The sequence below is a fragment of the Callorhinus ursinus genome, unplaced genomic scaffold, assembly GCF_003265705.2.
Source record: "Callorhinus ursinus isolate GAN/ISIS: 27379988/994484 unplaced genomic scaffold, GSC_fseal_2.0 scaffold16, whole genome shotgun sequence".
NCBI lineage: Eukaryota > Metazoa > Chordata > Mammalia > Carnivora > Otariidae > Callorhinus > Callorhinus ursinus.
Window position 1 is genome coordinate 34,441,445 of NW_027397078.1, and position 17,251 is coordinate 34,458,695.

Sequence of the window (17,251 nt, forward strand, 5' to 3'; positions counted from 1 at the left end):
CATCTCTGAAATCCTTCATCAAGAAAAGGAGTCCAAAATTTGATGGAAGTGAAGCTAATTGGCTATGGACCTCTCTCTGGTAACTTGTTTCAGAATGCCAACCATAGGGGACACTTTTATCCCAAGGCTATTTTGGCCTGAAGGCTAAGATTTGGGAAATCTCTTCTATTAACTAAGACTTTTTTTCTTCCCAATTATGTGAATGTTTGGAGTATAAATTGTCACAGAATGTATGGAAAATAATTTTACAATAGAGATCAGGAGTTTGCAATATTAAAATTCTCTGGCATCATTATTCTATCCTTTGAATGTATTCTCTGGAGAGAATCTAAGATAAAGGAAGAGAAGATGTGAGCCCAAGGATGTTTATCAGAACATTACCCCACATTCGCAGAACAGTGGAAGCAATCTAAATTTATAGCAAAAGGAAATGATAAAAGTAAATTACGATTTTATCATAGGATGGATTATTATACAGTCATTGAAATGCTTAGTATTTCAGTTTGTGAGGTGGCCCCTCAAGGTACTAAAATATGAATATAAATCTTCTAAATTATCAGATGAAAAACTCACATGATTATATATTTTAAAAATCAGGAAAGATAAAAATAAGATTACAGAACTAAGCCCAAACATATAACAATAGAAGTGAATGAAATAAACATAATTCTATTTTATTTTTTTTAAAAATCTCTCAGATTGATTTAAAAAAAATCTTCCAACTCTCTGTGATACATGGGAGAAGCATTTTTTATTTTTTTTTAAAGATTTTATTTATTTATTTGACAGAGAGAGAGAGAGAGAGAGAGACACAGCGAGAGAGGGAACACAAGCAGGGGGAGTGGGAGAGGGAGAAGCAGGCTTCCCGCCGAGCAGGGAGCCTGATGAGGGGCTCGATCCCAGGACCCTGGGATCATGACCTGAGCCGACAGGCAGACGCTTAACGATTGAGCCACCCAGGCGCCCCATGGGAGAAGCATTTAAACCATGGTGACTCAAAGCAGAAGATAAGCAAATGAATCGAGCAAAGACAGAAAGAAGGAAAGAAAGAAAGGCCAGACTATGGCATCAGGTACATTCACAGTGTTGCACAATCATCACCACTATGCGTCTCCAGAACTTTCCCATCATCCCAAACAGAAACTGTATGCACTCAATAATAATTTCCCATCCCCCTCCTTCCTTAGTGCCTGGTAATCACGATTCTACTTTCTGTCTCTATGAATTTGCCTCTTCCAGGGACCTCATGTGAGTGGAATCATATAATATTTGTCCTTTTGCAACTGGCTTATTTCACTTGGTGTAATGTTACCAGGGTTCATCCGTGTTGTAGAACGTATTAGAATTTCATCCATTTTTTACGGCTGAATACTATTCCATTGTATGGATAGACCACATTTTGTTCAACTATTCATCTGTTGATGGACACTTGACTTGTTTTGACTTTTGGGCTATCATGACCAATGCTGCTGTGAACATTCGTATCTGTCTGACTCCCTGTTGTTGATTCTTTGGGGTATACACCTAAGAGTGGAATTACTAGATCATATGATAATTCTATAAAGTGACTACTTTCTAAATCTTGATGCAAAGTAGGGCCGTCTAGGCAAGATGTAAAATTCAGAAGCCATAAAGGAAATTACTTATACATCTAGCTACATAAAAATATGAATTTATTTCAGAAAATTTTATTTCTAAAGCCAAAGACTGAGAAAAACATTGCAACATGAATGAAAGTGAGCTCACGCCAATCAGTAAGAACAAGATGGATAATCTAATAGAAATCAGGCAAACAGGAAGTTTCTGGAGGAGAAGGGGGTGGGGAAGAAAGCAAATGGCCAGTGAACTTCTGAAAAGATACTCTCACCTATAATTGAAGAATTACAAATCAAGACAACAATGAGATACTGTTTTAAACTATGAGTGGCCCCCAAAGTTGAAATTTTACAACACCCAGAAGTGGCAAGAACGTTGGTAGACATTCACGTACACTTTTCAGCGGACATGTAAATTTTCTCAACATTTTCAGAGAACAATTTGGTGACATCTGTTGCAGTTTAAATGGCATGTAATTTTTGTCCCAACAGAGATGTAGATGTGTGGATACAGAAAGTTTGCTGCAGCATTGTCATGCAAAAAGGATGGAAGAACCCTGAAAGTTTATCACTACGAGACTCAATGAAATGTATTCCAGATACGTATCCAGACAATGGAACGTATTCAAAGATAATGATAATTAAGTTAGGAAAAGAATCCAGGCTTTCTGACCTTCTCTATTCAACAAGGTTCAATGTGTTTGAAGTTCCTTAGAATGGTGCTTGGTGTGTGTGTGTGTGTGTGTGTGTGTGTGTGTGTGTGTGTGTGTGTGTGTGTGTGTGTGTGCGCGCGCGCCTGAATCTTCTATTGTAATTATTTTTAACTGCTGCCCCACATATTTTGTTTCTTGTCTTGCTAATGTCAATGCCAGGAGCTGTGGAGGGAAGTTTCTTCCCAGTGATGCTGCCATCCCCAGATGAGACCCTGGCTCTTCTAGAAGTTTCACAGGCCTCCGACTATCAAGGAACTCAGAACAGGTGCACCAACACCTGGGCATCGCTGGGACCCTGGCAGGTGCCACACCTAAGCTTATTCTCTCCCCACCGCCTAGGCCTGGAGTTCCAGGATGTGCGCACATCCTCCAGCTGTCTTCCCACACAGCTGTGTTCCCCATTTGCCTGAGGCCGGGAAAGCCCATCTCTTCTCATTTGAGAGTGTCAGTCTCAGAATGTCTGAACCGCATTCATTAGTCCCAATAACTTCTTCAGTTTTAACCAAGAGGCCAAAAGGATTCCTAGTAACCTGTACCGATAAGCTGATGATCCCACGTTTGACACGCAGGTGGGCTCTGCCCCGCCCCATCATGACCTCTGCTAGAGAGGCTTCCACTTGCTTCTTCTGCAATTAAGCCCGAATCTGTGTGGGATACAAATATGCTACTGAACATTAATAAGAGAGCTTAATTCTCCACTTGTGTCCTATAGTTGTTAATTCCTAGAAGCGAGAGAATACGATCACGATCCACTAAAAAGTCAAAAGCTTACACTATTATTTACATGATAATGCACGCCTTTTGTCTCATTAGAGAAGTATTTTGATGTCATTTTCCTACCGTGCATAATAAATCAAAAAGAAAGAAATGTATGCTAATTTTAACTCTAAAGTTTTAAGTTAATGATTTCTATCTGGTTTTATTAGCTAGAACAGCAACCTATTTGTGCCCTAACAATTCAAGGAGAGAGAGCTATTTAAAATACAGGTTGGGGAGGGCGCCTGGGTGGCTCAGTCGGTTAAGCGTCTGCCTTTGGCTCGGGTCGTGATCTCGGGGTCCTGGGATGGAGCCCCGCATCGGGCTCCCCACTTCTCCCTCTCCCTCTGACCATCCCCCTGCTCATGCTCTCTCTTTGTCTCTCTGTCTCTCTCTCAAATAAATAAATCTTTATTTTTTAAATAAATAAACTCTTTTTAAAAAAGTACTGGTTGGGTTATGTAACTGCTGGGTTTTGTAGCCATCAGAGATTTCCCACTGTCCTGTGAAAACAATCCCGAAGTGCCTGTAATTACTGATTTTATCTGTTGGGCCTCTCACCTAAACTCTTGGACACGCCCTCAACCAACTGTAGCCTGCTAGGTCATGGTCCTCCTCTCTTTGGGGGCGGCGGGGGGGTGGCAAGCATGGCCTTTCATGTCTCAGGCTCCTGCTCCTATTCTCTCAACTCCCTCCATCACTTTCCCCCAGCTTTATTGAGATATTGTTTACATATAACATTGGGTTAGTCTAAGGGGTACGGTGTGCTGATATTTGATACACATATGTATCGCAAAATGATGACCACAACAGGGTTAATTAATGCTCCCTTCCCCTCACATGATGTTTTGTTTTGTTGGTGGTAAGAACATGTAAGATATACACTGTTGGCCACTTTTGAGTATCCCAGTAGAATATGGGCACCATGTCACGATAGACACCATGCTGTATATGGCATCCCCAGAACTTAGTCATCCCATGACTGGAAGTTCAGACCCTCTGACCAACATCTCCCCATGTCTCCCATCCCCAGGCCCCGGCAACCACCATTCTCTGCTCTGTTTGGGGGAGTGTGGCTGTTTGAGGTTTCACATACCAGTGAAAGCCTACCGTATTTCTGTCTCTCTGCCCGGCTTCTTTCACTTAGCACAAGGCCGTCAAGGAAGATGTAATTCACAAACCGCACCTTTTTTAAAGTCTACAGTTCAGGGCTCGTTAGTATACTCACAGCAACGTGCAACCATCACAACAATCCATTGTAGAAAATTTTCAGCACCCCAAAAGGAAACTCTATACCCAGTAGTAGCCCATCCTTCTTCCTCCATGCCCCCAGCCCCAGCAACCCCTAATGTATTCTCCATCTCTATGGGTTTGCCTACTCTGGGCATTTCATATCGATGGACTCATACAACACATGGCCTTTTGCGGCTGCTTCTTTCACTTAGCGTGTGTTCAAGGTTCAGCCACGCTTAACCACATAGCATGCACCGATACGTCCTCCCTCTTTGCAGCTGAATAATCTTCCATTGTATGGATAGACCACATTTTGCTGCTCTACCTGTGGATGGACATCTGGGTTGCTTCCAGTTCTTCCCTATTATCAAGAATGCCTCTGGGACACCCAGGTGGCTCAGTTGGTTAAGTGACTGCCTTCGGCTCAGGTCATGATCCTGAAGTCCCAGGATGGAGTCCCGCATCAGGCTCCCTGCTCAGCAGGCAGGCGGCTTCTCCCTCTGACCCTCCCCCCTCTCATGCTCTCTCTATCTCTCATTCTCGCTCTCAAATAAATAAATAAAATCTTTAAAAAGAAAAAAAAAAAAGAATGCCTCTGGGACACCTGGGTGGCTCAGTCGGTTAAGCGTCTGCCTTCGGCTCGGGTCATGATCTCGGGGTCCCGGGATCAAGCCCCGCGTCGGGCTCCCTGCTGGGAGCCTGCTTCTCCCTCTGCCTGCAGCTCCCCCTGCTTGTGCTCTGACCCCCCTGCTTGCGCTCTGACAAATAAAAAAAAATTTTAATGCCTCTATTGACATTTGTTCACATTTTTGTGCAGACCGGTTTTCATTTCTCTTGGGTATATACTGCAAGAGGAATTGCTGGTCACATGCTACGTAAATGTTAACCTTTTGAGGAACTGTCAAACTGCTTTCCAAAGGGGCTGCACCATTTTACACGCTCACCAGCCATGTATGAGGGTTCAGTTTCTCCACATCCTCAGCAACATTCGTTATTGTCTGTCTTCTAGACCACAGCCCCCCTCCTGGGTGTGAGGTGAGATCTCACTGTGGTTTTCCTTTGCATTTCCCTAATGTCCGATTACGTTGAGCATCTTTTCACGTGGATCCTAGCCATTCGAAGAGCTTCTTTGAGGTTAAGATTTATTCAGATTCTCATCACTCTTTACAATGTATTCATCTACCTCTTCACTTGCGTGCTAGCAACCCTCAGCCCTACCTTCACCCCCCCAGGTCAGCTGTGTGCGTTAGCAGGTGGACGTTAGTGCAGAAACCCCTGGGTGCTGGGTGAGCCAGCAGGGTCTGGAAGGCCCGCAGAGAAGAGCAGGCCTGGCTCTCAGGCTTTAGTCTCCTCCCTCCTCCCCGCCCCGCTGCTGGGCTGTGAGTAATTCTTTGCTCTCTTTCCCACCACACCCAGTCCCAGATGAATACTCACTTCCTGGTCTTAAAGCCGATACTCCAATTGCTAAGGACGTCTCTTTCTCTTTGCAAGAGGTCAGAGCGCATGCAGTCTGCAGAATACTGGCCCTGCACTTTGATCACCAGGGCTCCTCTTTCCTACTGAGGAGTGGCTGTTTTCTGCTACAGGGAATCCAGGGCATTGGCGGGGCGGGGGGGGGGGGGGGGCCCTCCCCTGCAGCATTGCAGATCTGCCTTTGGCACAGGCCCCAAAGCAGCCCTCCCCTCAGGAACTGCGCTGAGTTCATGGGCTTGCCTGGCTTTTACGCTGAGGGTGAACACCTTCTAATCTGAGCTCACCCAAAAGAATGCTCCCCTCGTACCCTCTTATGGAAAAGTCATCCAGTATCCGCGCTCTGCCTTCTGCCTCCGCCCTTCCCCACCAGTCCTGTGAGGCAGTACGGGGCTACACTGCACTGTCTGAAAGGATGAAATCTGGAACTTAAATAACCAAGGCGATGCGGTGAGAAGCAATGTGGCCAGGTGTTAAGAACTTGAACTCTAGAACCAGACCATCTGGGGTTGAAGCTCAGCTAACAAGTTAATCAATCTTTCCTTAGCTCGGTTTCCCTGTCCTCACACCACCTACCTCACAGGGATGGTGTTAAAGGGCTTTAGAACAGTGCCGGGCACATAGGAAGCACCGAATGGGTGAGTTGCTACCATCTGCGAGCCCATAGTAGAATACGGTAAGGTGTTTAAATGGATCGTGAAGACGCGCATTTCTTGGCATGCACAGTAGCTGTTCGAAATACCCCTGGATCATGAACATGTATGGACCCACGGAAGCATATACCCTGAGAGGCTAACGGTAGTTTTCACCGAGTAGCAGAATTTTAATTAACTGTATTTACTGATTGGTCTTTTCCTTATTTTCTAAGTTGTCAGTATTCATTATACATAACTTGACTAATGCTTCAGAGTAAAGAAAATAGTTCTCTGCTTACCTCGTTGAACCCTGTGACTTCCTGGTTTCAGGTCCCCTTTGTATGGGAGGCACACTCATATCGTTGTGACTGCTTGCTTGCTTGCCTGCTTTGGGGGCATGGATTATATTTAGAGAGAGTGGTTAACCATTTTGGTTTTAGTCTTCCTACAAATTTACGTTTCCTTAAGTAACCACTCTCCTGAAAGCTTAAGGAGGCATGGTTCGGCCCCAGCAAGCAGCAGAACCCATGCCTCTTGCCTCCCGTTCCAGGCTTTGTCCCCCTGCGCCATCTTTGATTGGCAATCGTTGATCACTCAGGTTTGCTAGAGCCCGCGGTGCCCTACCCTAGGAGATTTGTCAACCAGTTGTGATTTAAAGAAACATTCCACCGCAGGATTAAAATAACAAATTATTTCAGCTGAGAGACACCAACAAGTTTGAACAATAATGCTTGATTAATTAACACGGAAAATCAGGTCAGTCCCAGTCGGTTTCTGTCGGCAGATAAAACTTAAATCACGCTGCTTGTAATTATGCAATGTCAGAACAGCATGTCCAATTCAGGAAAGACCTCAGGCCTACGGATGGTTCGGTGTCACACGGCCCAAACAGCTGGATGCCTGGACGGCATGGAGTTGGGTGTTGGGGGGGTGCTGCTGTGTTTCCTTTTCTGTAAAAACTGGTAATGACTCATACTCCAACGCTCCTCATGGCCTAGTTCGAAAATATGCAGTGTTAAGTTCCACCTGTGCCCCCAAATTTTTATCATTAGACAAAAGATGCTCCACATATCCCCAGTAAAAAGTTCAGGATGACTTCCATTAGGTAGGGTGGATCTCAAAAAAAAAAAAAAAAAAAAGGGATCAGAATCTACTGCGGCACGACATCCGGCAGCCTTGGACCTGACATAAGGAAAAGATGTTATTATTCATGATCGAGGTTAAGAATTTACTGACATTTCTTAATGTGCCATCATTTACTCAGCCACATTTTCCCTCCAGTATCTATTCAAAACACTCGAAAGGTACTTTTAAAAGATATCTGCCCAGAATTAAGACATGCCTATACTAGCAGAGAGAGACAGATGAAGGGATAGGCAAATGTTTGGTGAAAATGTCCTCAAATTGCTGCATCCTTGGTGTTTCTTCTTTTGGTCCAGTTGTGTGGTAACGTCTCCCTCCTCTGACTTCTCCCACACCGGTTTGTTTAGGCCTGGACTTGGCATCCTGACCACAGAGGACGTGACACATTGTCAGTGGCACTGGAGTCTCAGGGTTTCTCAAAATATCATCCAAAGCCACCCCTATCTAGATACTCTGGGTTAGTGTGGAGTATTGCAGCAAACCTGTACTTCACCACACACTTACTGAATAAAACATATCTAGGAGTGGAATTTGGAAATCTGCATGTTAATCAAACTTTCCAAACTATTCTAGGCACACACCACAGTTAGAGAGCGAAGTGTCCGTTGGTTAGGTGAACACTCTGTTCTCAGGAGACGGACCTTAACCCCCAGCCAGAGTGCTAAGGATTGGGCCAAAGCCAGTGGCACCTCCTAGCTCCTTACTCTGCTGTCCAAGATGGTGGAGGGGTCAGGAGTGGGGCAAGGAACAACCCCAGCGCTGTGAAAGTGATTCAGAGTGTACAACAGGACCACCGGCAGGAGAATGAAAAGGCAAGACGAGACAGGGAGAAAATATTCACAAATCGCACAGCTGATGCAGGACTCATATCCAGAGTTATCTAAACAACTCTCGCATTGCCATAATAAAAACACTCAACTTAAAAACGACCAAAAGATTGGATCAAACACTTCACTAAAGAAGAGAGGCAGGGAGCAAAGAAGTACGTGAGAAGATGTTCAACATCATTAGTCATTAGGGAAATACGAACTAAACCCTGCATGAGATACCACCACAAAGGGAAGAACGGCTACGATTTTTTTTTTAACCCACAATGCTGCCAAGGATGTGAAGCCATTGGAAATCCTACTAGTGGCAATGGAAAATGGTCCTGCCATTTTAGAAAACCGGTCGTTTCTTATAAGATGAACGTGCACTCAGGGTGTCTGGGTGGCTCAGTCGGTTAAGCATCTGACTCTTGGCTTCAGCTCAGGTCATGATCTCAAGGTGGTGGGGTCGAGCCCCATATTGGGCTCTGGACTCAGCATAGTCTCTGTTTCGGATTCCCTCTCCCTCCCCCTGCTGCGCATGCACGTGCGCTCTCTCTCAAATAAATAAATGAATAAAATCTTAAAAGAAGAAGAAGAAGAACGTGCCCTCAGCGTTCCCACGCCTAACCCCAGTATGATGGTATAAGGAGGGGGGGCTTTGGGAGGTGATTAGGTCATGAGGGTGAAGCCCTCAGGATTGGGATCAGTGCCCTTATAAAATGACTCTCACCCCTTTTTTTTAGATTTTGTTTATTTATTTATTTATTCAGAGGGAGAAAGAGAAGCAGACTCACCACTGAGTAGAGAGCCCGCCTCAGGGCTCCATCCCAGTGTCTGAGCTGAGGCAGACACTTAACTGACTGAGCCACCCAGACGCCCCTCACCCTCTTTTTTTTTTTTTTTTTTTTTTAATATGGCCCACTTCACAAACTTGCATGTCATCCTTGCTCAGGGGCCATGCTAATTTTCTCAGTAGCGGTCCAGTTTTAGTGTGTGAGCTGCCAAAGCGAGCATTCTCGTGCCCTCTTTCTAGGGCTACAATAAGAAGACAGCCCTCCCCCGACCTGCAAGAGGCCCCCCACCAGAACCTGACCATGCCTGGCACCCTGATCTTGGTCTTCCTGCCTCCAGACCTGTGAGATATAAATTTCTGCTGTTTATAAGCCACTCTGTCCATGGCACTTTGTTATAAAGGCCCAAACTAAGACAACAGGAGAAACGGAAACACACGCCCACATAAGCCTCCGTACGGGGAACGTTTAGAGGGGAACCATCCATCATGGCCCCAAACTCGAAACAACCCAAATGCTCCGTCAACAAGGAAACATATAAGCCAATCTGTGGTGCATACTGTGATCAGTACTGCTCTGCTATAAAAAAGCACTGATCCAGTCAACAACATGAACGAACCTCAAAAGCCTTGTGGGGAGTAAAAACAGCAAGAGACAAAAGACGATGCATTGTTAAGGTTCCATTTATGTGGCATTCTGTAAACGGCCAAACTATAGGGACACAGATCAGTGGTTGTCAGGAACTGGGGATTGGTGGGAGGCAATGGGCAACTTTTTGAAGCGATACGAATGTTCTATATCTTGACTGTGGTGGTAGTTACATGACTATCATGATCAACAATAAAGTTCACAAGAGAGTCTGTGGGCCCACAAGGGCATTTACACTGATACATTCATCATTTTCCAAATGAAGACTCACTTATGCTAGGAGAACTAGAGAAGGAAGTGTTTCCAGAAACAATATGCCCCACCACTGTGGAGGCTTCTGAGGTCCGCCGCGTGGGATACCAGTGGTAGAAGCATCAACTCCTATAATAAAAGACGCCTCTGCCAGAGTCCGTGGTCACTTCTTCCTAAACAACCCCACATGCCCTTTAGAATAAGAGAGAAATGAGCTCCTAATCATGACAGATCAAAACGTTGTACATTAGAACAACTCATATGGGAGCTGAGCCTCAGGAAAGCAAGATAAGAAACGCAGGGCCAAGACGCCAGGGTGGCTCAGTCGGTTAAGCCTCTGCCTTCGGCTCAGGTCATGATCCCGGGGTCCTGGGATCGAGCCCCGCATCGGGCTCCCTGCTCAGTGGGGAGTCTGCTTCTCCCTCTGCCTCTGCCTCTGCCCCTCCCCACCCCCTCTCATGCTCTATCACTCGCTCTCTCAAATAAATAAATAAAATCTTAAAAAAAAAAATGTAGGGCCAGTTGCCACTGCATTGTTTACCAACCCCCCTGCGAGAGCTAACCTCTCTTCCGAAAACAGTTCCAAGACAAATTCAATCAACAGTCTCTCTCAAAAATGGCAAAGAAGATCAAGTAACAGGTGATTTATTTTTGTCCAGAAAACAACTATCTACACAGCAGGAGAGCAAGGGAAAAATAAACGTTTAATAACAACAACAAAAAAGAAAAATAAGGAAAAAAAAAAGATATCGAATCACCCCTTTGTTTTAATTTCCCGGTGCCAGATATACCACCTGGGTGATTGATATATAGATAGATAGATATTTTAGAGATTTTATTTACTTATTGTGACTGACATTTCTTATTCCCTGACTCGATCTGTTTGGTGCCACTCAGACATGGCCAATTTTTTTTCCACAGATGGGAAGAAAGGGGCAAAGAAGAGCATGAGGGTTTTAGGGAAACCAGGTAAATGATGAAACACAGATGGGGTAGACTGGATCCCAGAAGCAGCACCTCAGGTTCTATAAGAAGAGATTCTATAAGAAGTTGCCGTTCAGTGAAGCACGAGACGCATGTCATGGATAAAGATCAAAGTTTTAAATAGCAGACAGGGTGGGATGTTAGCCCAAAAGCAGTCAGATAGCGTGCACCATTAGAAACAGTGTTTGAAACACCCATTTGGGTGAAAAGGAATTTCCTTTGTAACGAGTCATGGGTGCTGGGAAACGCACCTTGTCGAAAGACAAAGCCGGTCCCAGGCTTAGCTCTAGTCTCATGACAACACTACAGGGTCTTCAAATAGTCCCCCCCTTCTCCAGTCACTTTTGCAAAGCTCTTCAGGATTTCTAGAATTCAGTGGCCCTCAAGCGGGGAGCAGCTGGTACTCAGGAAGTCCCTTCTGAAGGGGGCAGGCAGCTGGCCGGGGGGCAGGTCTCTGTGCCCGGGCGTCAGGGGAGCTGCGGACTGGGCAGGGGAATACGATTTTTTCAAACCCTCAGAATGAGCACCACAGAAGGATCTGATTGCCCCGGTCCTGCATATTCCAAATTCTCCTCTCTGCCTGCAGTTGTCATGTCAGTCAGGGCTTCATTACAGAGCAAATTTCCCTCTTACAGTATTTTCTTTCACAGGGAACCTGTGTGCGTGGGCACTATGTCCGATCCGCACGCCAGGCAAGACCAGCTTTAAAGACATGGGCTGGTGCGCGTACAAACTGATAGGAGAATGTGTTTATGTGCATGTGTTAGTTCGGTTCTCTGTGCTTTGTGACCCTCCAGCTTTCTCTACGGCTGATTCAATTACCCACGCATATGGCACTCTCTTTCTTTAAGAAATTACTCTAATGGGGGCGCCTGGGTGGCCCAGTCGGTTAAGCGTCTGCCTGTGGCTCAGGTCATGATCCTGGGGTCCTGGGACTGAGTCCTGCGTTGGGCTCCCTGCTCTGCGGGGAGCGTGCTTCTCCCTCTACCCCTCGCCCCGCTCGTGATCTCTCACTCTCTCTCTCAAATAAATAAATAAAATCTTTTTTAAAAGAAATTAATGGGGCGCCTGGGTGGCTCAGTTGGTTAAGCGACTGCCTTCGGCTCAGGTCATGATCCTGGAGTCCCGGGATCGAGTCCCACATCGGGCTCCCTGCCCAGCAGGGAGTCTGCTTCTCCCTCTGACCCTCTTCCCTCTCGTGCTCTCTATCTCTCATTCTCTCTCAAATAAATAAATAAAATCTTAAAAAAAAAAAAAAAAAAAAAAATTATGGACGGAATCAGGAAAACGAGTACAGAAAGACTGTCACTGCTTCATTTTTGTTACCAAAAATCTGTTTTCTTGTACCCAAACCATGAATAGTGATACTAATTTCTTTTCTTCTCTCTTTTTTTTTAAGATTTTATTTATTTGACAGAGAGACAGCGAGAGCGGGAACACAAGCAGGGGGTGGGGGGAGTGGGAGAGGGAGAAGCAGGCTTCCCTCGGAGCAGGGAGCCCGATGCAGGACTTGATCCAAGGACCCTGGGATCATGACCTGAGCCGAAGGCTCAACGACTGAGCCACCCAGGCGCCCAGTGATACTAATCTCGATGAAGTTAAGCAGACACCTTCTCTATGGCCCAGCCATTTTATTCCTACGTATCTAACCAAGGGAAACGAAAGCACAGGGCCGTAAAATACAACAACACTCACAGTAGCTTTACTCACCGTAGGTCCAAACTGGAAATGATCCAAATGCTCATCAACAGAAGAATGGATTCACAAATTGCGGCATATTCACATAATGGAAAAATACACAGCAGTTTGTTTTTTGTTTTTTTAAAGAAAAAACTACCGATACACACAAGCACCTGGATAAATCTCAAAAACATTACTTGGCGAAAAAGAAGCCAGATGATTCCATTTATATGGAATTCTGGAGTGCAAGACAGAACAGCAGTTCACTGAGGTGTGAGGAACATGGGGGTTAGCCGACTGGGAAAGGGAAGAGGGGAACGTTCTGGGGTAATTGGAGAGATTCCCTATCTTGATCCAGGCAGTTGTTACAAGAAAGCATAGGAGGGGAAAAAGTCATCAAGCTGTAGGGGTAAGACACATGCATGTTACCATGTGCAAATTATGCACCAATTTAAAAACAAAGAACACTAATGTTGTTCGTGTCACGTTGTTGCAGATGTGGAAGAATGAGGGAGGATTCCTGTTTACCAGCATCATACTTGGCTTTGAGCTTCTTGACCCCCAGGCAATGAAGAGAACGAAGTAACATTTCTCATAGTAAGGACATGGGAAGCGCACATTAACCACCGACGGAGCACCTACTGTGTGCTTACTGATGTGCTGCGGTCCTCAGGAGACTTCACGATAATTCAAACATGGCTCCTGCTTCCCAGGAGCTCAGAGTCTAGTCTAGGACCTACTGCACGTACGTTGACAAGAAATGGAGGCAGAAAGTGACAAGCAGCCTCAGACAGGTTGGAGCCAAGCACTGGGGTTGTCAGAGGACTTGCCCAGCATTCACCGGAAACAGTTGGCAGAGGGAAGCAGAGGGAAGTTAGGTGCCATGTTTTCACCGGGGAGGGTGCTTCAAAGAGAGGGTGGAAGAGGTAAGCATAGAGAGGGAGGTGCAAAGGAAATTTCCATTTCCCCCTCAAATCCTACCCCAGAAGGGCTTTGGCTTTGTCTGTACCGGAAGGATTTGCCGCTCAGCCTCAGCCGATTTGGGGGCTCAAGGAGTATCGGGCTGTATTAGTCTCCTCGGGCTGCTATAACAAATTGGCCACAAACTTGGTGGCTTAAAACAAGGAAAACTTCTTCTCATGGTTCTGGAGGCCAGAAGTTTGAAATCAGTATCACTGAGCCAAAATCAAGGTGTCGGTGGGGCCACGGTCCCTTTGGAAACTCTAGGGGAGAATCTGTCCCTTGCTTTAGCCTGCTCCCGCTGACTGTCCACATTCCTTGGCTTGTGGCCCCATCGTTCCGGTTCCTGCCTCTCTGACCAGATTGCCTTCTCCGCTGTGCATGCGGCATGTCTCCCTGCGCCCCCTTGTTATAAGGACACGTGCAACTGCAATTAGGGTCCACCCAGATAATGCAGGATAACCTCCCCATCTCCCGAAGCTTAACTTAATCACGCCTGCAAAGACCAGTCTTTTTTTCATATAGAGTAACATTCCCAGGTTCCAGGGTTTAAGACCTGACATCTTTCTTTGGGGGCCATCATTCTGCCTACTGCATGGAGCCGGTCGGTCCCTACGTTGGTCGCGAGGCCTGTAAACAGAGGCAAACACTGACCTCTCTCTGTCGGCAAGAAAGATGCAGTTAATTGAAACCTGTACGCGTGGTGCCGCCCTCCCTCCCTCCATCTTCTGCCTCGCGGTGCGTGCGGCTGCTGGCTTCCTGGTTGCAGAATGACTCCTTGAAGGAGCCCCACACAGAGCTTCCTCAGAGCTGTGGGTGGAACACACTGAACCAAGACTCTCAGGCAGGGCTTCTCACCACAGCCCTGGTAATATTTGGGGCCACATCATTTTTTGTTAGCCCCAGCCCCACACACACCACCACCACCCCCCCCGCCAGCCTGCTGGGGGGATGTTGAGCAGCCTCCCTGACCTCTACCCACTGGAGGATGTTGAGCAGCCCCCCTGACCTCTACCCACTAGATGCCAGTAGCACTCTCCCCCGAGCTGTGGCAACCCAAAATGTCTCCAAGCATCGCCAAACACCCCCCGGGGCAGGGCAAATTGCCCCCTGCCCTGTGAGACCACTGCTCTGCTGGGAGGAGGCAGGGCCTCTCTGTAGTCCCAGGGGAGGCTGGGCTGCTTTGCCACCTCCCTCCCCTTTCTCTAGGTCCCCCCAGTTTTGAGAACACAGAGGCCCATGCTGCTGGGTCTCGGCTCCAGCCCATGTGTCTTCAGCCCCACGGAGGAGGGCCTTCTACAGCTGGGTTTCCTGAGACTAGAAATAACTGGGGCCCCGAGTGAGGGCCTCAGCCGGCAGATCATGGGCTCCTCTCTGACCAGATGGTTCTGGATGTGATCTCCTAGGGGTCCCTGGGAACCTCGGGCCTCAGACAAGCTGAGAAACCTTGCAACTTTCCCTAGGATCCTGAGAACCAGACGAGGTTGAGGCCTTAAAGATTGCGGTCCCCAGGGCCATTCCATATGACTTAGGGCCTCTGTTCTTGCCCATAAACACAGGAGAACATCTTAGTGGCGTAGAGTGGTGTGTGGTTAAGAGCGAGGGCTTGGGCATCTGACTGCTGATGTGGATTCCTAGCCCCACTATTTACAGGCTCAGGCACCGTGGGCAAGTAAAGCAAACTCTCTGATAAAGCAAAATGTGGATAAGAATAGGGACTCCTTTGTGGGCCCACAGTGGGAACGAAACGGACGGTACCTATAAAGTGGTCACTAAATATTCACTTTAAAAAGGTAGGATGAGGTTTACTGTGTCTGCGTTATATCTTTCCACAAGACTTGATCATCCTTCACAAAGAACGCTTAAGAAGCTTTGAAGGGTGCATTAATTTCCTGGAGTCTCTGTGAAACGGACCTCCTACACCTCAATAATGCATACAGCATTCCTTCTGCAAATATCCCATAATCTCATAAGCCACTGCTGGTTCTTTTTGCACAAGACGAAACTAGTTTCTGTTTTCTATGTATTTTCATGTAAATGGTACAAAGCCAGAAGCTACACTTGAAGTCAGGGTTTTTTCGTTTTGTTTTGTTTTGTTGTCTTGTTTTTAATAAGAGTAAAAACTAAGTTTCCTACTCTGGCTCCTTTCTTTGCTTTGAAGCTACCCTGTAAGTTCACGGGCAGGTCCAAATGCGTAGAGGTAAGACTTCTCTTGTAACAGGGAGAGAGAGACCCACACTTCCCAGAGCCTTGCTTTTGAGGTGCATATATTATAAATTTAGGTGAATGAAGCAAGATTACGGCCAAATATGGGCAGAACATGCTGAGAAACCTCAATCGTGATTGGCTTTTGACTTGCCCCAAAAAGAGAACATTGTGGTTTAAACGTCGTCCCCAGGAAGTGTTGAAATCAACTGAATGGTTTTTCAAACTCCTTCTTCATCATTTCAACCCCGGGCCCAACCCCACCGTGGTTGGCTGCTCTAGGAGCCAAGCTGTAAGTCTGGGCTGACATTTTCAACCCTTGTTTGGCAGAACATAATTAGTGGAAAAGCCACACCCCAGTGGCCTTAACATTTGAGTCTCAAGAGCTTTCAGTCCCTACGCTGGGTCGAATTTCAGTCGTCTTTCCTGCCACGCTGCCAATTTGCTCCACTGTAAGCCGAGCAGCTTAAACAGTCTGAAAAGCAAGCTACAGTTCAGCCGGTTTTAAAAGCCCCACTGAAAGCCCGGCGCTGGAGCAAGGCTGTGGACAGCGTGCCTTCAGCTGGCCCCTCTCCGCGATGATAAAATGCCTTGCAGTCGAAATGTCCCCCGAGCGCCTGAAAGCACGGGCATCCGTTCCGGGCCAGTATGATTCTGTTATCGCAACACAGCCACTCCTGTTGCTCTTGTGATCAGATCCTGAGGCTCTTGCTCAATCACCCCAGAAACTGTGAGGATGAAGGCGATTCACGCCAGCCTCATCCCGTGAGCCACCCGAGGCACTTGAGATAGCCCCTGGGGAGCCCAAGCCGGGCTGGCCTTCCCTGTCAATCGTTTGCACACGCGGTCAGGTCCTCTCCTCCAAACCTTGACAAACAGCAGGTCAACCCCAAGCACCCCCTGGGAAGCCCACAGGGACTGTTATCCCCAGTGGAAAAACACACTGATGCAGTCAGTTCTGGCCAGAAGCAGAAGAGGACCAGCACTGGTTCACCTCAAGTTGCCCACGGCACGGGATGCCCCGAATGACCTCAACGGTCAACTTGGGCATTCGCTTTCCCTTTTCACAAGAACTGATCACGGACGCATGCCCCTTCCCTTACTGAAGCCTCAAACCCTAACTGGCTAGCCTGTGGTGAACCCGGACTTGAATAGAGAAGTGTGGGTTTGGGGGACATAAGGGAAATTTTGGATGAAGTATTTGTCTTTTTTCATGTTCAAGTCGAGGGCCTTTTGTGCTAGTCCCTTTGATAAAGGTCAGTGGTTCTGACAAAATGGTCCTTGAGGGGGTCACTTCCTTCTGGAACAACCCCGGGAAGCACCCTCAGCTCTACCTCTGATCAGTTTTCCTCCTGGATCTTTAAATCCCACATACGG

At 46.8% G+C, this 17,251-nt stretch overlaps 1 long non-coding RNA gene and 1 other non-coding gene across 2 annotated transcripts in view; both read right to left on the minus strand.

The window, feature by feature from the left end:
* LOC112812554 (uncharacterized) overlaps positions 1-6,135 on the minus strand; it is a 149,686-nt gene extending 143,551 nt beyond the window's left edge. Inside the window, exon 1 of the long non-coding RNA XR_012381105.1 lies at positions 5,732-6,135. This is a non-coding gene — a long non-coding RNA (uncharacterized lncRNA). The remainder of the gene's footprint in view (positions 1-5,731) is intronic.
* A 3,126-nt stretch (positions 6,136-9,261) lies between these two features.
* Positions 9,262-9,368, minus strand: LOC112813059 (U6 spliceosomal RNA). Its single transcript, XR_003205439.1, has one exon. It is a non-coding gene; the product is annotated as a U6 spliceosomal RNA (small nuclear RNA).
* Between the last annotated feature and the right edge of the window lie 7,883 nt (positions 9,369-17,251).